The sequence below is a fragment of the Stenella coeruleoalba genome, assembly GCF_951394435.1.
Source record: "Stenella coeruleoalba genome assembly, contig: scaffold_68, whole genome shotgun sequence".
Classification (NCBI taxonomy): domain Eukaryota; kingdom Metazoa; phylum Chordata; class Mammalia; order Artiodactyla; family Delphinidae; genus Stenella; species Stenella coeruleoalba.
In genome coordinates this window covers 139775-165990 of record NW_027645870.1, presented here as the reverse complement: position 1 = coordinate 165990, position 26216 = coordinate 139775, and the positions used below count along the sequence as shown (strand labels likewise).

The window sequence follows — 26216 nt, the reverse complement described above, 5'->3', positions numbered from 1 at the left end:
AGGCTGCCAAGAGGACTTGAAAGCGGGGCAGAATTGCAGGAAACCGATTTCAGGAGGTAGACTGGAATTGCATTGAAAGCATAGGAAAAGAGGCAGAACGTCCACAATGATGCACTTGGCCAAAAAGGGCGTATGCGTTTTATCCTGAATATATTCAGGAAAAAACGCATACGCCCTTTTTGGCCAACCAAGCAAGCTTGCAAAGGAAATCTGCACTACAATGAAGTCTCACTTCCCCCCGGTCAAAAGGGCCATCTGAAAAAAGTGTAAAATCCAGAAAGGCAGGAGAGGCCATGGAGAACTGGCAGCCTTGTTTTGCTGATGGGCGGGATGTAAATTGCCAACAGACACTTGGGAGAGGTGTATGGTGTTTCCTGAAACATCTAAAAAACAAAGCAACAGAACCTAGGGCACTTCCACTTATGGTCCTATAGCTTAGGGAAATTAAAATCAAAAAGACACAGCCACCCCAAAGTTTGGAACGGCTCTGTTTACAAGAACCTCGTTTACAGTACAAGTTCAACATCGCAGAAAGTGAAAAATGGATAAAGAAGTTGTGGTATTTACTTACAAAGCAATATCACTCAGCAATGAAATCTGTGTCATCAGGCCCTTAGCAGCACAATGAGTGGATTCAGGTATGATGATTCTAACTGAAATAAGTCACACAGAAAAAGAAACATCATAAGATATCAGTAATACACGGAATGTAAACTTGGCTACACAGGAACTGAATTACAGAACAGAACAGGGTCTCAAATTTAGAAAACCAAGTTATTCTTGCTTAAGGGTAAAGGTGAGTTGGGGTGCTGCATAAAACCAGAGATTGAAATGAGCACAGATAAAGTTCCTTAAGCCAAATATGGAATAGACAAGAGCTACTCCTTGCTCAACGAAATGGACTCAACACCCCATATTAAACGCCTAAGAATGTACCTGACTAGTAAGTATCTTAAAACCTATGGATTGCTATGTCTCCGAAAGAGAATCAAGCATGTGTACAGGGGCATAAACGCAGCAGTGATAGGATTGGAGAGGTTCGGTGAGCAAATGAAGACCCTTTGAAGTCATATTGCATGGTACCCATTACACGGGTCTTAACTCTCCAGGTTTAAGGTATTCTTCCTTCAGCTAAAACATGCATGTGGAACCCAAGTATGATCAACCATGTGAACGGGAGACGTGTTCAAATATGTCTCAGTTTTCCTCCCCTGGTACTCGGGTGCAACATTCCAGACGCTTTACTAACACTCTCCCCACTTGGAGAGTCAGTCCCTTTAACCTCCTGTTTGGCCCAGTTTGCAATTTCTGCGGAAGATGAACAGGAATAGCGAGAACCAATGAGAGGCTAGCTGGAGGTGTCTGGACGGGCAAATTTAACTCTCATTTCCCACCAGGAAGAGGAATTAACCAAAAGCTCAGCATGCCGGGCCGGAACCAGATTAGGGCCTGAAGCCATCCTGCGGTGTTGCGGCCAGGTCACAAGAAAGCGAGTTGAAGAAAGGAGCTCAGGGGCACTGTAATTCACAAACCTGCAGAGTTATAAATGACAGCTATCGTCCAAAAATAGACTGAAGTAAGGCTGCCAAGAGGACTTGAAAGCGGGGCAGAATTGCAGGAAACCGATTTCAGGAGGTAGACTGGAATTGCATTGAAAGCATAGGAAAAGAGGCAGAACGTCCACAATGATGCACTTGGCCAAAAAGGGCATATGCGTTTTTTCCTGAATATATTCAGGAAAAAACGCATACGCCCTTTTTGGCCAACCAAGCAAGCTTGCAAAGGAAATCTGCACTACAATGAAGTCTCACTTCCCCCCGGTCAAAAGGGCCATCTGAAAAAAGTGTAAAATCCAGAAAGGCAGGACAGGCCATGGAGAACTGGGAGCCTTGTTATGCTGATGGGCGGGATGTAAATTGCCAACAGCCACTCGGGAGAAGTGTATGGTGTTTCCTGAAACATCTAAAAAACAAAGCAACAGAACCTAGGGCACTTCCACTTATGGTCCTATAGCTTAGGGAAATTAAAATCAAAAAGACACAGCCACCCCAAAGTTTGGAACGGCTCTGTTTACAAGAACCTCGTTTACAGTACAAGTTCAACATCGCAGAAAGTGAAAAATGGATAAAGAAGTTGTGGTATTTACTTACAAAGCAATATCACTCAGCAATGAAATCTGTGTCATCAGGCCCTTAGCAGCACAATGAGTGGATTCAGGTATGATGATTCTAACTGAAATAAGTCACACAGAAAAAGAAACATCATAAGATATCAGTAATACACGGAATGTAAACTTGGCTACACAGGAACTGAATTACAGAACAGAACAGGGTCTCAAATTTAGAAAACCAACTTATGCTTGCTTAAGGGTAAAGGTGAGTTGGGGTGCTGCATAAAACCAGAGATTGAAATGAGCACAGATAAAGTTCCTTAAGTCAAATATGGAATAGACAAGAGCTACTCCTTGCTCAACGAAATGGACTCAACACCGCATATTAAACGCCTAAGAATGTACCTGACTAGTAAGTATCTTAAAACCTATGGATTGCTATGTCTCCGAAAGAGAATCAAGCATGTGTACAGGGGCATAAACGCAGCAGTGATAGGATTGGAGAGGTTCGGTGAGCAAATGAAGACCCTTTGAAGTCATATTGCATGGTACCCATTCCACGGGTTTCAACTACCCAGGTTTAAGGTATTCTTCCTTCAGCTAAAACATGCATGTGGAACCCAAGTATGATCAACCATGTGAACGGGAGACGTGTTCAAATATGTCTCAGTTTTCCTCCCCTGGTACTCGGGTGCAACATTCCAGACGCTTTACTAACACTCTCCCCACTTGGAGAGTCAGCGCCTTCAACCTCCTGTTTGGCCCAGTTTGCAATTTCTGCGGAAGATGAACAGGAATAGCGAGAACAAATGAGAGGCTAGTTGGAGGTGTCTGGACGGGCAAATTTAACTCTCATTTCCCACCAGGAAGAGGAATTAACCAAAGGCTCAGCGTGCCGGGCCGGAACCAGATTAGGGCCTGAAGCCATCCTGCGGTGTTGCGGCCAGGTCACAAGAAAGCGAGTTGAAGAAAGGAGCTCAGGGGCACTGTAATTCACAAACCTGCAGAGTTATAAATGACAGGTATCGTCCAAAAATAGACTGAAGTAAGGCTGCCAAGAGGACTTGAAAGCGGGGCAGAATTGCAGGAAACCGATTTCAGGAGGTAGACTGGAATTGCATTGAAAGCATAGGAAAAGAGGCAGAACGTCCACAATGATGCACTTGGCCAAAAAGGGCGTATGCGTTTTTTCCTGAATATATTCAGGAAAAAACGCATACGCCCTTTTTGGCCAACCAAGCAAGCTTGCAAAGGAAATCTGCACTACAATGAAGTCTCACTTCACCCCGGCCAAAAGGGCCATCTGAAAAAAGTGTAAAATCCAGAAAGGCAACAGGCCATTGAGAACTGGCAGCCTTGTTATGCTGATGGGCGGGATGTAAATTGCCAACATACACTTGGGAGAGGTGTATGGTGTTTCCTGAAACATCTAAAAAACAAAGCAACAGAGCCTAGGGCACTTCCACTTATGGTCCTATAGCTTAGGGAAATTAAAATCAAAAAGACACAGCCACCCCAAAGTTTGGAACGGCTCTGTTTACAGGAACCTCGTTTACAGTACAAGTTCAACATCGCAGAAAGTGAAAAATGGATAAAGAAGTTGTGGTATTTACTTACAAAGCAATATCACTCAGCAATGAAATCTGTGTCATCAGGCCCTTAGCAGCACAATGAGTGGATTCAGGTATGATGATTCTAACTGAAATAAGTCACACAGAAAAAGAAACAGCATAAGATATCACTAATACACGGAATGTAAACTTGCCTACACAGGAACTGAATTACAGAACAGAACAGGGTCTCAAATTTAGAAAACCAACTTATTCTTGCTTAAGGGTAAAGGTGAGTTGGGGTGCTGCATAAAACCAGAGATTGAAATGAGCACAGATAAAGTTCCTTAAGCCAAATATGGAATAGACAAGAGCTACTCCTTGCTCAACGGAATGGACTCAACACCCCATATTAAACGCCTAAGAATGTACCTGACTAGTAAGTATCTTAAAACCTATGGATTGCTATGTCTCCGAAAGAGAATCAAGCATGTGTACAGGGGCATAAACGCAGCAGTGATAGGATTGGAGAGGTTCGGTGAGCAAATGAAGACTCTTTGAAGTCATATTGCATGGTACCCATTCCACGGGTTTCAACTACCCAGGTTTAAGGTATTCTTCCTTCAGCTAAAACATGCATGTGGAACCTAGAGTATGATCAACCATGTGATCGGGAGACGTGTTCAAATATGTCTCAGTTTTCCTCCCCTGGTACTCGGGTGCAACATTCCAGACGCTTTACTAACACTCTCCCCACTTGGAGAGTCAGTCCCTTTAACCTCCTGTTTGGCCCAGTTTGCAATTTCTGCGGAAGGTGAACAGGAATAGCGAGAACCAATGAGAGGCTAGCTGGAGGTGTCTGGACGGGCAAATTTAACTCTCATTTCCCACCAGGAAGAGGAATTAACCAAAGGCTCAGCATGCCGGGCCGGAACCAGATTAGGGCCTGAAGCCATCCTGCGGTGTTGCGGCCAGGTCACAAGAAAGCGAGTTGAAGAAAGGAGCTCAGGGGCACTGTAATTCACAAACCTGCAGAGTTATAAATGACAGGTATCGTCCAAAAATAGACTGAAGTAAGGCTGCCAAGAGGACTTGAAAGCGGGGCAGAATTGCAGGAAACCGATTTCAGGAGGTAGACTGGAATTGCATTGAAAGCATAGGAAAAGAGGCAGAACGTCCACAATGATGCACTTGGCCAAAAAGGGCGTATGCGTTTTTTCCTGAATATATTCAGGAAAAAACGCATACGCCCTTTTTGGCCAACCAAGCAAGCTTGCAAAGGAAATCTGCACTACAATGAAGTCTCACTTCCCCCTGGTCAAAAGGGCCATCTGAAAAAAGTGTAAAATCCAGAAAGGCAACAGGCCATGGAGAACTGGGAGCCTTGTTATGCTGATGGGCGGGATGTAAATTGCCAACAGACACTCCGGAGAAGTGTATGGTGTTTCCTGAAACATCTAAAAAACAAAGCAACAGAGCCTAGGGCACTGCCACTTATGGTCCTATAGCTTAGGGAAATTAAAATCAAAAAGACACAGCCACCCCAAAGTTTGGGACGCCTCTGTTTACAAGAACCTCGTTTACAGTACAAGTTCAACATCGCAGAAAGTGAAAAATGGATAAGGAAGTTGTGGTATTTACTTACAAAGCAATATCACTCAGCAATGAAATCTATGTCATCAGGCCCTTAGCATCACAATGAGTGGATTCAGGTATGATGATTCTAACTAAAATAAGTCACACAGAAAAAGAAACATCATAAGATATCAGTAATACACGGAAAGTAAACTTGGCTACACAGGAACTGAATTACAGAACAGAACAGGGTCTCAAATTTAGAAAACCAACTTATGCTTGCTTAAGGGTAAAGGTGAGTTGGGGTGCTGCATAAAACCAGAGATTGAAATGAGCACAGATAAAGTTCCTTAAGTCAAATATGGAATAGACAAGAGCTACTCCTTGCTCAATGAAATGGACTCAACACCGCATATTAAACGCCTAAGAATGTACCTGACTAGTAAGTATCGTAAAACCTATGGATTGCTATGTCTCCGAAAGAGAATCAAGCATGTGTACAGGGGCATAAACGCAGCAGTGATAGGATTGGAGAGGTGCGGTGAGCAAATGAAGACCCTTTGAAGTCATATTGCATGGTACCCATTCCACGGGTTTCAACTACCCAGGTTTAAGGTATTCTTCCTTCAGCTAAAACATGCATGTGGAACCTAGAGTATGATCAACCATGTGATCGGGAGACGTGTTCAAATATGTCTCAGTTTTCCTCCCCTGGTACTCGGGTGCAACATTCCAGACGCTTTACTAACACTCTCCCCACTTGGAGAGTCAGTCCCTTTAACCTCCTGTTTGGCCCAGTTTGCAATTTCTGCGGAAGATGAACAGGAATAGCGAAAACCAATGAGAGGCTAGCTGGAGGTGTCTGGATGGGCAAATTTAACTCTCATTTCCCACCAGGAAGAGGAATTAACCAAAGGCTCAGCATGCCGGGCCGGAACCTGATTAGGGCCTGAAGCCATCCTGCGGTGTTGCGGTCAGGTCACAAGAAAGCGAGTTGAAGAAAGGAGCTCAGGGGCACTGTAATTCACAAACCTGCAGAGTTATAAATGACAGCTATCGTCCAAAAATAGACTGAAGTAAGGCTGCCAAGAGGACTTGAAAGCGGGGCAGAATTGCAGGAAACCGATTTCAGGAGGTAGACTGGAATTGCATTGAAAGCATAGGAAAAGAGGCAGAACGTCCACAATGATGCACTTGGCCAAAAAGGGCGTATGCGTTTTTTCCTGAATATATTCAGGAAAAAACGCATACGCCCTTTTTGGCCAACCAAGCAAGCTTGCAAAGGAAATCTGCACTACAATGAAGTCTCACTTCCCCCCGGTCAAAAGGGCCATCTGAAAAAAGTGTAAAATCCAGAAAGGCAGGACAGGCCATGGAGAACTGGCAGCCTTGTTATGCTGATGGGCGGGATGTAAATTGCCAACAACCACTCGGGAGAAGTGTATGGTGTTTCCTGAAACATCTAAAAAACAAAGCAACAGAACCTAGGGCACTTCCACTTATGGTCCTATAGCTTAGGGAAATTAAAATCAAAAAGACACAGCCACCCCAAAGTTTGGAACGGCTCTGTTTACAAGAACCTCGTTTACAGTACAAGTTCAACATCGCAGAAAGTGAAAAATGGATAAAGAAGTTGTGGTATTTACTTACAAAGCAATATCACTCAGCAATGAAATCTGTGTCATCAGGCCCTTAGCAGCACAATGAGTGGATTCAGGTATGATGATTCTAACTGAAATAAGTCACACAGAAAAAGAAACAGCATAAGATATCAGTAATACACGGAATGTAAACTTGGCTACACAGGAACTGAATTACAGAACAGAACAGGGTCTCAAATTTAGAAAACCAACTTATTCTTGCTTAAGGGTAAAGGTGAGTTGGGGTGCTGCATAAAACCAGAGATTGAAATGAGCACAGATAAAGTTCCTTAAGTCAAATATGGAATAGACAAGAGCTACTCCTTGCTCAATGAAATGGACTCAACACCGCATATTAAACGCCTAAGAATGTACCTGACTAGTAAGTATCGTAAAACCTATGGATTGCTATGTCTCCGAAAGAGAATCAAGCATGTGTACAGGGGCATAAACGCAGCAGTGATAGGATTGGAGAGGTGCGGTGAGCAAATGAAGACCCTTTGAAGTCATATTGCATGGTACCCATTCCACGGGTTTCAACTACCCAGGTTTAAGGTATTCTTCCTTCAGCTAAAACATGCATGTGGAACCTAGAGTATGATCAACCATGTGATCGGGAGACGTGTTCAAATATGTCTCAGTTTTCCTCCCCTGGTATTCGGGTGCAACATTCCAGACGCTTTACTAACACTCTCCCCACTTGGAGAGTCAGTCCCTTTAACCTCCTGTTTGGCCCAGTTTGCAATTTCTGCGGAAGATGAACAGGAATAGCGAAAACCAATGAGAGGCTAGCTGGAGGTGTCTGGATGGGCAAATTTAACTCTCATTTCCCACCAGGAAGAGGAATTAACCAAAGGCTCAGCATGCCGGGCCGGAACCTGATTAGGGCCTGAACCCATCCTGCGGTGTTGCGGCCAGGTCACAAGAAAGCGAGTTGAAGAAAGGAGCTCAGGGGCACTGTAATTCACAAACCTGCAGAGTTATAAATGACAGCTATCGTCCAAAAATAGACTGAAGTAAGGCTGCCAAGAGCACTTGAAAGCGGGGCAGAATTGCAGGAAACCGATTTCAGGAGGTAGACTGGAATTGCATTGAAAGCATAGGAAAAGAGGCAGAACGTCCACAATGATGCACTTGGCCAAAAAGGGCGTATGCGTTTTTTCCTGAATATATTCAGGAAAAAACGCATACGCCCTTTTTGGCCAACCAAGCAAGCTTGCAAAGGAAATCTGCACTACAATGAAGTCTCACTTCCCCCCGGTCAAAAGGGCCATCTGAAAAAAGTGTAAAATCCAGAAAGGCAGGACAGGCCATGGAGAACTGGGAGCCTTGTTATGCTGATGGGCGGGATGTAAATTGCCAACAGCCACTCGGGAGAAGTGTATGGTGTTTCCTGAAACATCTAAAAAACAAAGCAACAGAGCCTAGGGCACTGCCACTTATGGTCCTATAGCTTAGGGAAATTAAAATCAAAAAGACACAGCCACCCCAAAGTTTGGGACGCCTCTGTTTACAAGAACCTCGTTTACAGTACAAGTTCAACATCGCAGTAAGTGAAAAATGGATAAAGAAGTTGTGGTATTTACTTACAAAGCAATATCACTCAGCAATGAAATCTATGTCATCAGGCCCTTAGCATCACAATGAGTGGATTCAGGTATGATGATTCTAACTGAAATAAGTCACACAGAAAAAGAAACATCATAAGATATCAGTAATACACGGAATGTAAACTTGGCTACACAGGAACTGAATTACAGAACAGAACAGGGTCTCAAATTTAGAAAACCAACTTATGCTTGCTTAAGGTTAAAGGTGAGTTGGGGTGCTGCATAAAACCAGAGATTGAAATGAGCACAGATAAAGTTCCTTAAGTCAAATATGGAATAGACAAGAGCTACTCCTTGCTCAACGAAATGGACTCAACACCGCATATTAAACGCCTAAGAATGTACCTGACTAGTAAGTATCGTAAAACCTATGGATTGCTATGTCTCCAAAAGAGAATCAAGCATGTGTACAGGGGCATAAACGCAGCAGTGATAGGATTGGAGAGGTTCGGTGAGCAAATGAAGACCCTTTGAAGTCATATTGCATGGTACCCATTACACGAGTCTCAACTCTCCAGGTTTAAGGTATTCTTCCTTCAGCTAAAACATGCATGTGGAACCTAAGTATGATCAACCATGTGAACGGGAGACGTGTTCAAATATGTCTCAGTTTTCCTCCCCTGGTACTCGGGTGCAACATTCCAGACGCTTTACTAACACTCTCCCCACTTGGAGAGTCAGCGCCTTTAACCTCCTGTTTGGCCCAGTTTGCAATTTCTGCGGAAGATGAACAGGAATAGCGAGAACCAATGAGAGGCTAGCTGGAGGTGTCTGGACGGGCAAATTTAACTCTCATTTCCCACCAGGAAGAGGAAATAACCAAAGGCTCAGCGTGCCGTGCCGGAACCAGATTAGGGCCTGAAGCCATCCTGCGGTGTTGCGGCCAGGTCACAAGAAAGCGAGTTGAAGAAAGGAGCTCAGGGGCACTGTAATTCACAAACCTGCAGAGTTATAAATGACAGCTATCGTCCAAAAATAGACTGAAGTAAGGCTGCCAAGAGGACTTGAAAGCGGGGCAGAATTGCAGGAAACCGATTTCAGGAGGTAGACTGGAATTGCATTGAAAGCATAGGAAAAGAGGCAAAACGTCCACAATGATGCACTTGGCCAAAAAGGGCGTATGCGTTTTTTCCTGAATATATTCAGGAAAAAACGCATACGCCCTTTTTGGCCAACCAAGCAAGCTTGCAAAGGAAATCTGCACTACAATGAAGTCTCACTTCCCCCCGGTCAAAAGGGCCATCTGAAAAAAGTGTAAAATCCAGAAAGGCAGGACAGGCCATGGAGAACTGGCAGCCTTGTTATGCTGATGGGCGGGATGTAAATTGCCAACAACCACTCGGGAGAAGTGTATGGTGTTTCCTGAAACATCTAAAAAACAAAGCAACAGAACCTAGGGCACTTCCACTTATGGTCCTATAGCTTAGGGAAATTAAAATCAAAAAGACACAGCCACCCCAAAGTTTCGAAAGGCTCTGTTTACAAAAACCTCGTTTACAGTACAAGTTCAACATCGCAGAAAGTGAAAAATGGATAAAGAAGTTGTGGTATTTACTTACAAAGCAGTATCACTCAGCAATGAAATCTGTGTCATCAGGCCCTTAGCAGCACAATGAGTGGATTCAGGTATGATGATTCTAACTGAAATAAGTCACACAGAAAAAGAAACATCATAAGATATCAGTAATACACGGAATGTAAACTTGGCTACACAGGAACTGAATTACAGAACAGAACAGGGTCTCAAATTTAGAAAACCAACTTATGCTTGCTTAAGGGGAAAGGTGAGTTGGGGTGCTGCATAAAACCAGAGATTGAAATGAGCACAGATAAAGTTCCTTAAGCCAAATATGGAATAGACAAGAGCTACTCCTTGCTCAACGAAATGGACTCAACACCCCATATTAAACGCCTAAGAATGTACCTGACTAGTAAGTATCTTAAAACCTATGGATTGCTATGTCTCCGAAAGAGAATCAAGCATGTGTACAGGGGCATAAATGCAGCAGTGATAGGATTGGAGAGGTGCGGTGAGCAAATGAAGACCCTTTGAAGTCATATTGCATGGTACCCATTCCACGGGTTTCAACTACCCAGGTTTAAGGTATTCTTCCTTCAGCTAAAACATGCATGTGGAACCTAGAGTATGATCAACCATGTGATCGGGAGACGTGTTCAAATATGTCTCAGTTTTCTTCCCCTGGTACTCGGGTGCAACATTCCAGATGCTTTACTAACACTCTCCCCACTTGGAGAGTCAGTCCCTTTAACCTCCTGTTTGGCCCAGTTTGCAATTTCTGCGGAAGATGAACAGGAATAGCGAGAACCAATGAGAGGCTAGCTGGAGGTGTCTGGACGGGCAAATTTAACTCTCATTTCCCACCAGGAAGAGGAAATAACCAAAGGCTCAGCGTGCCGTACCGGAACCAGATTAGGGCCTGAAGCCATCCTGCGGTGTTGCGGCCAGGTCACAAGAAAGCGAGTTGAAGAAAGGAGCTCAGGGGCACTGTAATTCACAAACCTGCAGAGTTATAAATGACAGCTATCGTCCAAAAATAGACTGAAGTAAGGCTGCCAAGAGGACTTGAAAGCGGGGCAGAATTGCAGGAAACCGATTTCAGGAGGTAGACTGGAATTGCATTGAAAGCATAGGAAAAGAGGCAGAACGTCCACAATGATGCACTTGGCCAAAAAGGGCGTATGCGTTTTTTCCTAAATATATTCAGAAAAAAACGCATACGCCCTTTTTGGCCAACCAAGCAAGATTGCAAAGGAAATCTGCACTACAATGAAGTCTCACTTCCCCCCGGTCAAAAGGGCCATCTGAAAAAAGTGTAAAATCCAGAAAGGCAGGACAGGCCATGGAGAACTGGGAGCCTTGTTATGCTGATGGGCGGGATGTAAATTGCCAACAGACACTCGGGAGAAGTGTATGGTGTTTCCTGAAACATCTAAAAAACAAAGCAACAGAGCCTAGGGCACTGCCACTTATGGTCCTATAGCTTAGGGAAATTAAAATCAAAAAGACACAGCCACCCCAAAGTTTGGAACGGCTCTGTTTACAAGAACCTCGTTTACAGTACAAGTTCAACATCGCAGAAAGTGAAAAATGGATAAAGAAGTTGTGGTATTTACTTACAAAGCAATATCACTCAGCAATGAAATCTATGTCATCAGGCCCTTAGCAGCACAATGAGTGGATTCAGGTATGATGATTCTAACTGAAGTAAGTCACACAGAAAAAGAAACATCATAAGATATCAGTAATACACGGAATGTAAACTTGGCTACACAGGAACTGAATTACAGAACAGAACAGGGTCTCAAATTTAGAAAACCAACTCATGCTTGCTTAAGGGTAAAGGTGAGTTGGGGTGCTGCATAAAACCAGAGATTGAAATGAGCACAGATAAAGTTCCTTAAGTCAAATATGGAATAGACAAGAGCTACTCCTTGCTCAACAAATTGGACTCAACACCCCATATTAAACGCCTAAGAATGTACCTGACTTGTAAGTATCTTAAAACCTATGGATTGCTATGTCACCGAAAGAGAATCAAGCATGTGTACAGGGGCATAAACGCAGCAGTGATAGGATTGGAGAGGTTCGGTGAGCAAATGAAGACCCTTTGAAGTCATATTGCATGGTACCCATTACACGGGTCTTAACTCTCCAGGTTTAAGGTATTCTTCCTTCAGCTAAAACATGCATGTGGAACCCAAGTATGATCAACCATGTGAACGGGAGACGTGTTCAAATATGTCTCAGTTTTCCTCCCCTGGTACTCGGGTGCAACATTCCAGACGCTTTACTAACACTCTCCCCACTTGGAGAGTCAGTCCCTTTAACCTCCTGTTTGGCCCAGTTTGCAATTTCTGCGGAAGATGAACAGGAATAGCGAGAACCACTGAGAGGCTAGCTGGAGGTGTCTGGACGGGCAAATTTAACTCTCATTTCCCACCAGGAAGAGGAATTAACCAAAGGCTCAGCATGCCGGGCCGGAACCAGATTAGGGCCTGAAGCCATCCTGCGGTGTTGCGGCCAGGTCACAAGAAAGCGAGTTGAAGAAAGGAGCTCAGGGGCACTGTAATTCACAAACCTGCAGAGTTATAAATGACAGCTATCGTCCAAAAATAGACTGAAGTAAGGCTGCCAAGAGGACTTGAAAGCGGGGCAGAATTGCAGGAAACCGATTTCAGGAGGTAGACTGGAATTGCATTGAAAGCATAGGAAAAGAGGCAGAACGTCCACAATGATGCACTTGGCCAAAAAGGGCGTATGCGTTTTTTCCTGAATATATTCAGGAAAAAACGCATACGCCCTTTTTGGCCAACCAAGCAAGCTTGCAAAGGAAATCTGCACTACAATGAAGTCTCACTTCCCCCCGGTCAAAAGGGCCATCTGAAAAAAGTGTAAAATCCAGAAAGGCAGGACAGGCCATGGAGAACTGGGAGCCTTGTTATGCTGATGGGCGGGATGTAAATTGCCAACAGACACTCGGGAGAAGTGTATGGTGTTTCCTGAAACATCTAAAAAACAAAGCAACAGAGCCTAGGGCACTGCCACTTATGGTCCTATAGCTTAGGGAAATTAAAATCAAAAAGACACAGCCACCCCAAAGTTTGGAACGGCTCTGTTTACAAGAACCTCGTTTACAGTACAAGTTCAACATCGCAGAAAGTGAAAAATGGATAAAGAACTTGTGGTACTTACGTACAATGCAGTATCACTCAGCAATGAAATCTATGTCATCAGGCCCGTAGCAGCATAATGAGTAGAGTCAGGTACGATGATTCTAACTGAAATAAGTCACACAGAAAAAGAAACATCATAAGATATCACTAATACACGGAATGTAAACTTGGCTACACAGGAACTGAATTCCAAAACAGAACAGGTTCTCAAATTTAGAAAACCAACTTATGCTTGCTTAAGGGTAAAGGTGAGTTGGGTTGCTGCATAAAACCAGAGATTGAAATGAGCACAGATAAAGTTCCTTAAGTCAAATATGGAATAGACAAGAGCTACTCCTTGCTCAACGAAATGGACTCAACACCGCATATTAAACGCCTAAGAATGTACCTGACTAGTAAGTATCTTAAAACCTATGGATTGCTATGTCTCCGAAAGAGAATCAAGCATGTGTACAGGGGCATAAACGCAGCAGTGATAGGATTGGAGAGGTTCGGTGAGCAAATGAAGACCCTTTGAAGTCATATTGCATGGTACCCATTACACGGGTCTTAACTCTCCAGGTTTAAGGTATTCTTCCTTCAGCTAAAACATGCATGTGGAACCCAAGTATGATCAACCATGTGAACGGGAGACGTGTTCAAATATGTCTCAGTTTTCCTCCCCTGGTACTCGGGTGCAACATTCCAGACGCTTTACTAACACTCTCCCGACTTGGAGAGTCAGTCCCTTTAACCTCCTGTTTGGCCCAGTTTGCAATTTCTGCGGAAGATGAACAGGAATAGCGAGAACCAATGAGAGGCTAGCTGGAGGTGTCTGGACGGGCAAATTTAACTCTCATTTCCCACCAGGAAGAGGAATTAACCAAAGGCTCAGCATGCCGGGCCGGAACCAGATTAGGGCCTGAAGCCATCCTGCGGTGTTGCGGCCAGGTCACAAGAAAGCGAGTTGAAGAAAGGAGCTCAGGGGCACTGTAATTCACAAACCTGCAGAGTTATAAATGACAGCTATCGTCCAAAAATAGACTGAAGTAAGGCTGCCAAGAGGACTTGAAAGCGGGGCAGAATTGCAGGAAACCGATTTCAGGAGGTAGACTGGAATTGCATTGAAAGCATAGGAAAAGAGGCAGAACGTCCACAATGATGCACTTGGCCAAAAAGGGCGTATGCGTTTTTTCCTGAATATATTCAGGAAAAAACGCATACGCCCTTTTTGGCCAACCAAGCAAGCTTGCAAAGGAAATCTGCACTACAATGAAGTCTCACTTCCCCCCGGTCAAAAGGGCCATCTGAAAAAAGTGTAAAATCCAGAAAGACAAGACAGGCCATGGAGAACTGGGAGCCTTGTTATGCTGATGGGCGGGATGTAAATTGCCAACAGACACTCGGGAGAAGTGTATGGTGTTTCCTGAAACATCTAAAAAACAAAGCAACAGAGCCTAGGGCACTGCCAATTATGGTCCTATAGCTTAGGGAAATTAAAATCAAAAAGACACAGCCACCCCAAAGTTTGGGACGGCTCTGTTTACAAGAACCTCGTTTACAGTACAAGTTCAACATCGCAGAAAGTGAAAAATGGATAAAGAAGTTGTGGTATTTACTTACAAAGCAATATCACTCAGCAATGAAATCTATGTCATCAGGCCCTTAGCATCACAATGAGTGGATTCAGGTATGATGATTCTAACTGAAATAAGTCACACAGAAAAAGAAACATCATAAGATATCAGTAATACACGGAATGTAAACTTGGCTACACAGGAACTGAATTACAGAACAGAACAGGGTCTCAAATTTAGAAAAACAACTTATTCTTGCTTAAGGGTAAAGGTGAGTTGGGGTGCTGCATAAAACCAGAGATTGAAATGAGCACAGATAAAGTTCCTTAAGCCAAATATGGAATAGACAAGAGCTACTCCTTGCTCAACGAAATGGACTCAACACCCCATATTAAACGCCTAAGAATGTACCTGACTAGTAAGTATCTTGAAACCTATGGATTGCTATGTCTCCGAAAGAGAATCAAGCATGTGTACAGGGGCATAAACGCAGCAGTGATAGGATTGGAGAGGTTCGGTGAGCAAATGAAGACCCTTTGAAGTCATATTGCATGGTACCCATTACACGGGTCTCAACTCTCCAGGTTTAAGGTATTCTTCCTTCAGCTAAGACATGCATGTGGAACCCAAGTATGATCAACCATGTGAACGGGAGACGTGTTCAAATATGTCTCAGTTTTCCTAACCTGGTACTCGGGTGCAACATTCCAGACGCTTTACTAACACTCTCCCCACTTGGAGAGTCAGCGCCTTTAACCTCCTGTTTGGCCCAGTTTGCAATTTCTGCGGAAGATGAACAGGAATAGCGAGAACCAATGAGAGGCTAGCTGAAGGTGTCTGGACGGGCAAATTTAACTCTCATTTCCCACCAGGAAGAGGAAATAACCAAAGGCTCAGCGTGCCATACCGGAAGCAGATTAGGACCTGAAGCCATCCTGCGGTGTTGCGGCCAGCTCAAAACAAAGCGAGTTGAAGAAAGGAGCTCAGGGGCACTGTAATTCACAAACCTGCAGAGTTATAAATGACAGCTATCGTCCAAAAATAGACTGAAGTAAGGCTGCCAAGAGGACTTGAAAGCGGGGCAGAATTGCAGGAAACCGATTTCAGGAGGTAGACTGGAATTGCATTGAAAGCATAGGAAAAGAGGCAGAACGTCCACAATGATGCACTTGGCCAAAAAGGGCGTATGCGTTTTTTCCTGAATATATTCAGGGAAAAACGCATACGCCCTTTTTGGCCAACCAAGCAAGCTTGCAAAGGAAATCTGCACTACAATGAAGTCTCAATTCCCCCCGGTCAAAAGGGCCATCTGAAAAAAGTGTAAAATCCAGAAAGGCAGGACAGGCCATGGAGAACTGGGAGCCTTGTTATGCTGATGGGCGGGATGTAAATTGCCAACAACCACTCGGGAGAAGTGTATGGTGTTTCCTGAAACATCTAAAAAACAAAGCAACAGAACCTAGGGCACTTCCACTTATGGTCCTATAGCTTAGGGAAATTAAAATCAAAAAGACACAGCCACCCCAAAGTTTGGGACGGCTCTGTTTACAAGAACCTCGTTTACAGTACAAGTTCAACATCGCAGAAAGTGAAAAATGGATAAAGAAGTTGTGGTATTTACTTACAAAGCAATATCACTCAGCAATGAAATCTGTGTCATCAGGCCCTTAGCAGCACAATGAGTGGATTCAGGTATGATGATTCTAACTGAAGTAAGTCACACAGAAAAAGAAACATCATAAGATATCAGTAATACACGGAATGTAAACTTGGCTACACAGGAACTGAATTACAGAACAGAACAGGGACTCAAATTTAGAAAACCAACTTATGCTTGCTTAAGGGTAAAGGTGAGTTGGGGTGCTGCATAAAACCAGAGATTGAAATGAGCACAGATAAAGTTCCTTAAGTCAAATATGGAATAGACAAGAGCTACTCCTTGCTCAACGAAATGGACTCAACACCGCATATTAAACGCCTAAGAATGTACCTGACTAGTAAGTATCTTCAAACCTATGGATTGCTATGTCTCCGAAAGAGAATCAAGCATGTGTACAGGGGCATAAACGCAGCAGTGATAGGATTGGAGAGGTTCGGTGAGCAAATGAAGACCCTTTGAAGTCATATTGCATGGTACCCATTACACGGGTCTCAACTCTCCAGGTTTAAGGTATTCTTCCTTCAGGTAAGACATGCATGTGGAACCCAAGTATGATCAACCATGTGATCGGGAGACGTGTTCAAATATGTCTCAGTTTTCCTCCCCTGGTACTCGGGTGCAACATTCCAGACGCTTTACTAACACTCTCCCCACTTGGAGAGTCAGTCCCTTTAACCTCCTGTTTGGCCCAGTTTGCAATTTCTGCGGAAGATGAACAGGAATAGCGAGAACCAATGAGAGGCTAGCTGGAGGTGTCTGGACGGGCAAATTTAACTCTCATTTCCCACCAGGTAGAGGAATTAACCAAAGGCTCAGCATGCCGGGCCGGAACCAGATTAGGGCCTGAAGCCATCCTGCGGTGTTGCGGCCAGGTCACAAGAAAGCGAGTTGAAGAAAGGAGCTCAGGGGCACTGTAATTCACAAACCTGCAGAGTTATAAATGACAGCTATCGTCCAAAAATAGACTGAAGTAAGGCTGCCAAGAGGACTTGAAAGCGGGGCAGAATTGCAGGAAACCGATTTCAGGAGGTAGACTGGAATTGCATTGAAAGCATAGGAAAAGAGGCAGAACGTCCACAATGATGCACTTGGCCAAAAAGGGCGTATGCGTTTTTTCCTGAATATATTCAGGAAAAAACGCATACGCCCTTTTTGGCCAACCAAGCAAGCTTGCAAAGGAAATCTGCACTACAATGAAGTCTCACTTCCCCCCGGTCAAAAGGGCCATCTGAAAAAAGTGTAAAATCCAGAAAGGCAACAGGCCATTGAGAACTGGGAGCCTTGTTATGCTGATGGGCGGGATGTAAATTGCCAACAGACACTCGGGAGAAGTGTATGGTGTTTCCTGAAACATCTAAAAAACAAAGCAACAGAGCCTAGGGCACTTCCACTTATGGTCCTATAGCTTAGGGAAATTAAAATCAAAAAGACACAGCCACCCCAAAGTTTGGAACGGCTCTGTTTACAAGAACCTCGTTTACAGTACAAGTTCAACATCGCAGAAAGTGAAAAATGGATAAAGAACTTGTGGTACTTACGTACAATGCAGTATCACTCAGCAATGAAATCTATGTCATCAGGCCCGTAGCAGCATAATGAGTAGATTCAGGTACGATGATTCTAACTGAAATAAGTCACACAGAAAAAGAAACATCATAAGATATCACTAATACACGGAATGTAAACTTGGCTACACAGGAACTGAATTCCAAAACAGAACAGGTTCTCAAATTTAGAAAACCAACTTATGCTTGCTTAAGGGTAAAGGTGAGTTGGGTTGCTGCATAAAACCAGAGATTGAAATGAGCACAGATAAAGTTCCTTAAGTCAAATATGGAATAGACAAGAGCTACTCCTTGCTCAACGAAATGGACTCAACACCGCATATTAAACGCCTAAGAATGTACCTGACTAGTAAGTATCTTAAAACCTATGGATTGCTATGTCTCCGAAAGAGAATCAAGCATGTGTACAGGGGCATAAACGCAGCAGTGATAGGATCGGAGAGGTTCGGTGAGCAAATGAAGACCCTTTGAAATCATATTGCATGGTACCCATTACACGGGTCTTAACTCTCCAGGTTTAAGGTATTCTTCCTTCAGCTAAAACATGCATGTGGAACCCAAGTATGATCAACCATGTGAACGGGAGACGTGTTCAAATATGTCTCAGTTTTCCTCCCCTGGTACTCGGGTGCAACATTCCAGACGCTTTACTAACACTCTCCCCACTTGGAGAGTCAGTCCCTTTAACCTCCTGTTTGGCCCAGTTTGCAATTTCTGCGGAAGATGAACAGGAATAGCGAGAACCAATGAGAGGCTAGCTGGAGGTGTCTGGACGGGCAAATTTAACTCTCATTTCCCACCAGGAAGAGGAATTAACCAAAGGCTCAGCATGCCGGGCCGGAACCAGATTAGGGCCTGAAGCCATCCTGCGGTGTTGCGGCCAGGTCACAAGAAAGCGAGTTGAAGAAAGGAGCTCAGGGGCACTGTAATTCACAAACCTGCAGAGTTATAAATGACAGCTATCGTCCAAAAATAGACTGAAGTAAGGCTGCCAAGAGGACTTGAAAGCGGGGCAGAATTGCAGGAAACCGATTTCAGGAGGTAGACTGGAATTGCATTGAAAGCATAGGAAAAGAGGCAGAACGTCCACAATGATGCACTTGGCCAAAAAGGGCGTATGCGTTTTTTCCTGAATATATTCAGGAAAAAACGCATACGCCCTTTTTGGCCAACCAAGCAAGCTTGCAAAGGAAATCTGCACTACAATGAAGTCTCACTTCCCCCCGGTCAAAAGGGCCATCTGAAAAAAGTGTAAAATCCAGAAAGTCAGGACAGGCCATGGAGAACTGGGAGCCTTGTTATGCTGATGGGCGGGATGTAAATTGCCAACAGACACTCGGGAGAAGTGTATGGTGTTTCCTGAAACATCTAAAAAACAAAGCAACAGAGCCTAGGGCACTGCCAATTATGGTCCTATAGCTTAGGGAAATTAAAATCAAAAAGACACAGCCACCCCAAAGTTTGGGACGGCTCTGTTTACAAGAACCTCGTTTACAGTACAAGTTCAACATCGCAGAAAGTGAAAAATGGATAAAGAAGTTGTGGTATTTACTTACAAAGCAATATCACTCAGCAATGAAATCTATGTCATCAGGCCCTTAGCATCACAATGAGTGGATTCAGGTATGATGATTCTAACTGAAATAAGTCACACAGAAAAAGAAACATCATAAGATATCAGTAATACACGGAATGTAAACTTGGCTACACAGGAACTGAATTACAGAACAGAACAGGGTCTCAAATTTAGAAAAACAACTTATTCTTGCTTAAGGGTAAAGGTGAGTTGGGGTGCTGCATAAAACCAGAGATTGAAATGAGCACAGATAAAGTTCCTTAAGCCAAATATGGAATAGACAAGAGCTACTCCTTGCTCAACGAAATGGACTCAACACCCCATATTAAACGCCTAAGAATGTACCTGACTAGTAAGTATCTTGAAACCTATGGATTGCTATGTCTCCGAAAGAGAATCAAGCATGTGTACAGGGGCATAAACGCAGCAGTGATAGGATTGGAGAGGTTCGGTGAGCAAATGAAGACCCTTTGAAGTCATATTGCATGGTACCCATTACACGGGTCTCAACTCTCCAGGTTTAAGGTATTCTTCCTTCAGCTAAGACATGCATGTGGAACCCAAGTATGATCAACCATGTGAACGGGAGACGTGTTCAAATATGTCTCAGTTTTCCTCCCCTGGTACTCGGGTGCAACATTCCAGACGCTTTACTAACACTCTCCCCACTTGGAGAGTCAGCGCCTTTAACCTCCTGTTTGGCCCAGTTTGCAATTTCTGCGGAAGATGAACAGGAATAGCGAGAACCAATGAGAGGCTAGCTGAAGGTGTCTGGACGGGCAAATTTAACTCTCATTTCCCACCAGGAAGAGGAAATAACCAAAGGCTCAGCGTGCCGTACCGGAAGCAGATTAGGACCTGAAGCCATCCTGCGGTGTTGCGGCCAGCTCAAAACAAAGCGAGTTGAAGAAAGGAGCTCAGGGGCACTGTAATTCACAAACCTGCAGAGTTATAAATGACAGCTATCGTCCAAAAATAGACTGAAGTAAGGCTGCCAAGAGGACTTGAAAGCGGGGCAGAATTGCAGGAAACCGATTTCAGGAGGTAGACTGGAATTGCATTGAAAGCATAGGAAAAGAGGCAGAACGTCCACAATGATGCACTTGGCCAAAAAGGGCGTATGCGTTTTTTCCTGAATATATTCAGGGAAAAACGCATACGCCCTTTTTGGCCAACCAAGCAAGCTTGCAAAGGAAATCTGCACTACAATGAAGTCTCAATTCCCCCCGGTCAAAAGGGCAATCTCAAAAAAGTGTAAAATCCAGAAAGGCAGGACAGGCCATGGAGAACTGGGAGCCTTGTTATGCTGATGGGCGGGATGTAAATTGCCAACAACCACTCGGGAGAAGTGTATGGTGTTTCCTGAAACATCTAAAAAACAAAGCAACAGAACCTAGGGCACTTCCACTTATGGTCCTATAGCTTAGGGAAATTAAAATCAAAAAGACACAGCCACCCCAAAGTTTGGAATGGCTCTGTTTACAAGAACCTCGTTTACAGTACAAGTTCAACATCGCAGAAAGTGAAAAATGGATAAAGAAATTGTGGTATTTACTTACAAAGCAATATCACTCAGCAATGAAATCTGTGTCATCAGGCCCTTAGCAGCACAATGAGTGGATTCAGGTATGATGATTCTAACTGAAGTAAGTCACACAGAAAAAGAAACATCATAAGATATCAGTAATACACGGAATGTAAACTTGGCTACACAGGAACTGAATTACAGAACAGAACAGGGACTCAAATTTAGAAAACCAACTTATGCTTGCTTAAGGGTAAAGGTGAGTTGGGGTGCTGCATAAAACCAGAGATTGAAATGAGCACAGATAAAGTTCCTTAAGTCAAATATGGAATAGACAAGAGCTACTCCTTGCTCAACGAAATGGACTCAACACCGCATATTAAACGCCTAAGAATGTACCTGACTAGTAAGTATCTTCAAACCTATGGATTGCTATGTCTCCGAAAGAGAATCAAGCATGTGTACAGGGGCATAAACGCAGCAGTGATAGGATTGGAGAGGTTCGGTGAGCAAATGAAGACCCTTTGAAGTCATATTGCATGGTACCCATTACACGGGTCTCAACTCTCCAGGTTTAAGGTATTCTTCCTTCAGCTAAGACATGCATGTGGAACCCAAGTATGATCAACCATGTGATCGGGAGACGTGTTCAAATATGTCTCAGTTTTCCTCCCCTGGTACTCGGGTGCAACATTCCAGACGCTTTACTAACACTCTCCCCACTTGGAGAGTCAGTCCCTTTAACCTCCTGTTTGGCCCAGTTTGCAATTTCTGCGGAAGATGAACAGGAATAGCGAGAACCAATGAGAGGCTAGCTGGAGGTGTCTGGACGGGCAAATTTAACTCTCATTTCCCACCAGGAAGAGGAATTAACCAAAGGCTCAGCATGCCGGGCCGGAACCAGATTAGGGCCTGAAGCCATCCTGCGGTGTTGCGGCCAGGTCACAAGAAAGCGAGTTGAAGAAAGGAGCTCAGGGGCACTGTAATTCACAAACCTGCAGAGTTATAAATGACAGCTATCGTCCAAAAATAGACTGAAGTAAGGCTGCCAAGAGGACTTGAAAGCGGGGCAGAATTGCAGGAAACCGATTTCAGGAGGTAGACTGGAATTGCATTGAAAGCATAGGAACAGAGGCAGAACGTCCACAATGATGCACTTGGCCAAAAAGGGCGTATGCGTTTTTTCCTGAATATATTCAGGAAAAAACGCATACGCCCTTTTTGGCCAACCAAGCAAGCTTGCAAAGGAAATCTGCACTACAATGAAGTCTCACTTCCCCCCGGTCAAAAGGGCCATCTGAAAAAAGTGTAAAATCCAGAAAGGCAACAGGCCATTGAGAACTGGGAGCCTTGTTATGCTGATGGGCGGGATGTAAATTGCCAACAGACACTCGGGAGAAGTGTATGGTGTTTCCTGAAACATCTAAAAAACAAAGCAACAGAGCCTAGGGCACTGCCACTTATGGTCCTATAGCTTAGGGAAATTAAAATCAAAAAGACACAGCCACCCCAAAGTTTGGAACGGCTCTGTTTACAAGAACCTCGTTTACAGTACAAGTTCAACATCGCAGAAAGTGAAAAATGGATAAAGAACTTGTGGTACTTACGTACAATGCAGTATCACTCAGCAATGAAATCTATGTCATCAGGCCCGTAGCAGCATAATGAGTAGATTCAGGTACGATGATTCTAACTGAAATAAGTCACACAGAAAAAGAAACATCATAAGATATCACTAATACACGGAATGTAAACTTGGCTACACAGGAACTGAATTCCAAAACAGAACAGGTTCTCAAATTTAGAAAACCAACTTATGCTTGCTTAAGGGTAAAGGTGACTTGGGGTGCTGCATAAAACCAGAGATTGAAATGAGCACAGATAAAGTTCCTTAAGTCAAATATGGAATAGACAAGAGCTACTCCTTGCTCAACGAAATGGACTCAACACCGCATATTAAACGCCTAAGAATGTACCTGACTAGTAAGTATCTTAAAACCTATGGATTGCTATGTCTCCGAAAGAGGATCAAGCATGTGTACAGGGGCATAAACGCAGCAGTGATAGGATTGGAGAGGTTCGGTGAGCAAATGAAGACCCTTTGAAGTCATATTGCATGGTACCCATTACACGGGTCTCAACTCTCCAGGTTTAAGGTATTCTTCCTTCAGCTAAAACATGCATGTGGAACCAAGAGTATGATCAACCATATGATCGGGAGACGTGTTCAAATATGTCTCAGTTTTCCTCCCCTGGTACTCGGGTGCAACATTCCAGACGCTTTACTAACACTCTCCCCACTTGGAGAGTCAGTCCCTTTAACCTCCTGTTTGGCCCAGTTTGCAATTTCTGCGGAAGATGAACAGGAATAGCGAGAACCAATGAGAGACTAGCTGGAGGTGTCTGGACGGGCAAATTTAACTCTCATTTCCCACCAGGAAGAGGAAATAACCAAAGGCTCAGCGTGCCGTGCCGGAACCAGATTAGGGCCTGAAGCCATCCAGCGGTGTTGCGGCCAGGTCACAAGAAAGCGAGTTGAAGAAAGGAGCTCAGGGGCACTGTAATTAACAAACCTGCAGAGTTATAAATGACAGCTATCGTCCAAAAATAGACTGAAGTAAGGCTGCCAAGAGGACTTGAAAGCGGGGCAGAATTGCAGGAAACCGATTTCAGGAGGTAGACTGGAATTGCATTGAAAGCATAGGAAAAGAGGCAGAACGTCCACAATGATGCACTTGGCCAAAAAGGGCATATGCGTTTTTTCCTGAATATATTCAGGAAAAAACGCATACGCCCTTTTTGGCCAACCAAGCAAGCTTGCAAAGGAAATCTGCACTACAATGAAGTCTCACTTCCCCCCGGTCAAAAGGGCCAACTGAAAAAAGTGTAAAATCCAGAAAGGTAACAGGCCATTGAGAACTGGGAGCCTTGTTATGCTGATGGGCGGGATGTAAATTGCCAACAGACACTCGGGAGAAGTGTATGGTGTTTCCTGAAACATCTAAAAAACAAAGCAACAGAGCCTAGGGCACTGCCACTTATGGTCCTATAGCTTAGGGAAATTAAAATCAAAAAGACACAGCCACCCCAAAGTTTGGAACGGCTCTGTTTACAAGAATCTCGTTTACAGTACAAGTTCAACATCGCAGAAAGTGAAAAATGGATAAAGAACTTGTGGTACTTACGTACAATGCAGTATCACTCAGCAATGAAATCTATGTCATCAGGCCCGTAGCAGCATAATGAGTAGATTCAGGTACGATGATTCTAACTGAAATAAGTCACACAGAAAAAGAAACATCATAAGATATCACTAATACACGGAATGTAAACTTGGCTACACAGGAACTGAATTCCAAAACAGAACAGGTTCTCAAATTTAGAAAACCAACTTGTGCTTGCTTAAGGGTAAAGGTGAGTTGGGGTGCTGCATAAAACCAGAGATTGAAATGAGCACAGATAAAGTTCCTTAAGTCAAATATGGAATAGACAAGAGCTACTCCTTGCTCAACAAATTGGACTCAACACCCCATATTAAACGCCTAAGAATGTACCTGACTAGTAAGTATCTTAAAACCTATGGATTGCTATGTCTCCGAAAGAGAATCAAGCATGTGTACAGGGGCATAAACGCAGCAGTGATAGGATTGGAGAGGTTCGGTGAGCAAATGAAGACCCTTTGAAGTCATATTGCATGGTACCCATTCCACGGGTTTCAACTACCCAGGTTTAAGGTATTCTTCCTTCAGCTAAAACATGCATGTGGAACCCAAGTATGATCAACCATGTGAACGGGAGACGTGTTCAAATATGTCTCAGTTTTCCTCCCCTGGTACTCGGGTGCAACATTCCAGACGCTTTACTAACACTCTCCCCACTTGGAGAGTCAGTCCCTTTAACCTCCTGTTTGGCCCAGTTTGCAATTTCTGCGGAAGATGAACAGGAATAGCGAGAACCAATGAGAGGCTAGCTGGAGGTGTCTGGACGGGCAAATTTAACTCTCATTTCCCACCAGGAAGAGGAAATAACCAAAGGCTCAGCGTGCCGTGCCGGAACAAGATTAGGGCCTGAAGCCATCCTGCGGTGTTGCGGCCAGGTCACAAGAAAGCGAGTTGAAGAAAGGAGCTCAGGGGCACTGTAATTCACAAACCTGCAGAGTTATAAATGACAGCTATCGTCCAAAAATAGACTGAAGTAAGGCTGCCAAGAGGACTTGAAAGCGGGGCAGAATTGCAGGAAACAGATTTCAGGAGGTAGACTGGAATTGCATTGAAAGCATAGGAAAATAGGCAGAACGTCCACAATGATGCACTTGGCCAAAAAGGGCGTATGCGTTTTTTCCTGAATATATTCAGAAAAAAACGCATACGCCCTTTTTGGCCAACCAAGCAAGCTTGCAAAGGAAATCTGCACTACAATGAAGTCTCACTTCCCCCCGGTCAAAAGGGCCATCTGAAAAAAGTGTAAAATCCAGAAAGGCAGGACAGGCCATGGAGAACTGGGAGCCTTGTTATGCTGATGGGCGGGATGTAAATTGCCAACAGACACTCGGGAGAAGTGTATGGTGTTTCCTGAAACATCTAAAAAACAAAGCAACAGAGCCTAGGGCACTGCCAATTATGGTCCTATAGCTTAGGGAAATTAAAATCAAAAAGACACAGCCACCCCAAAGTTTGGGACGCCTCTGTTTACAAGAACCTCGTTTACAGTACAAGTTCAACATCGCAGAAAGTGAAAAATGGATAAAGAAGTTGTGGTATTTACTTACAAAGCAATATCACTCAGCAATGAAATCTGTGTCATCAGGCCCTTAGCAGCACAATGAGTGGATTCAGGTATGATGATTCTAACTGAAGTAAGTCACACAGAAAAAGAAACATCATAAGATATCAGTAATACACGGAATGTAAACTTGGCTACACAGGAACTGAATTACAGAACAGAACAGGGTCTCAAATTTAGAAAACCAACTCATGCTTGCTTAAGAGTAAAGGTGAGTTGGGGTGCTGCATAAAACCAGAGATTGAAATGAGCACAGATAAAGTTCCTTAAGTCAAATATGGAATAGACAAGAGCTACTCCTTGCTCAACAAATTGGACTCAACACCCCATATTAAACGCCTAAGAATGTACCTGACTAGTAAGTATCTTAAA

General features: G+C 43.8%; 1 long non-coding RNA gene across 1 annotated transcript in view; it reads right to left on the bottom strand.

Annotated features, from left to right (window-relative positions):
- LOC307181502 overlaps nt 1-26216 on the bottom strand; it is an 851838-nt gene that overhangs the window by 753285 nt on the left and 72337 nt on the right. The gene's annotated exons all lie outside the window — the stretch shown is intronic.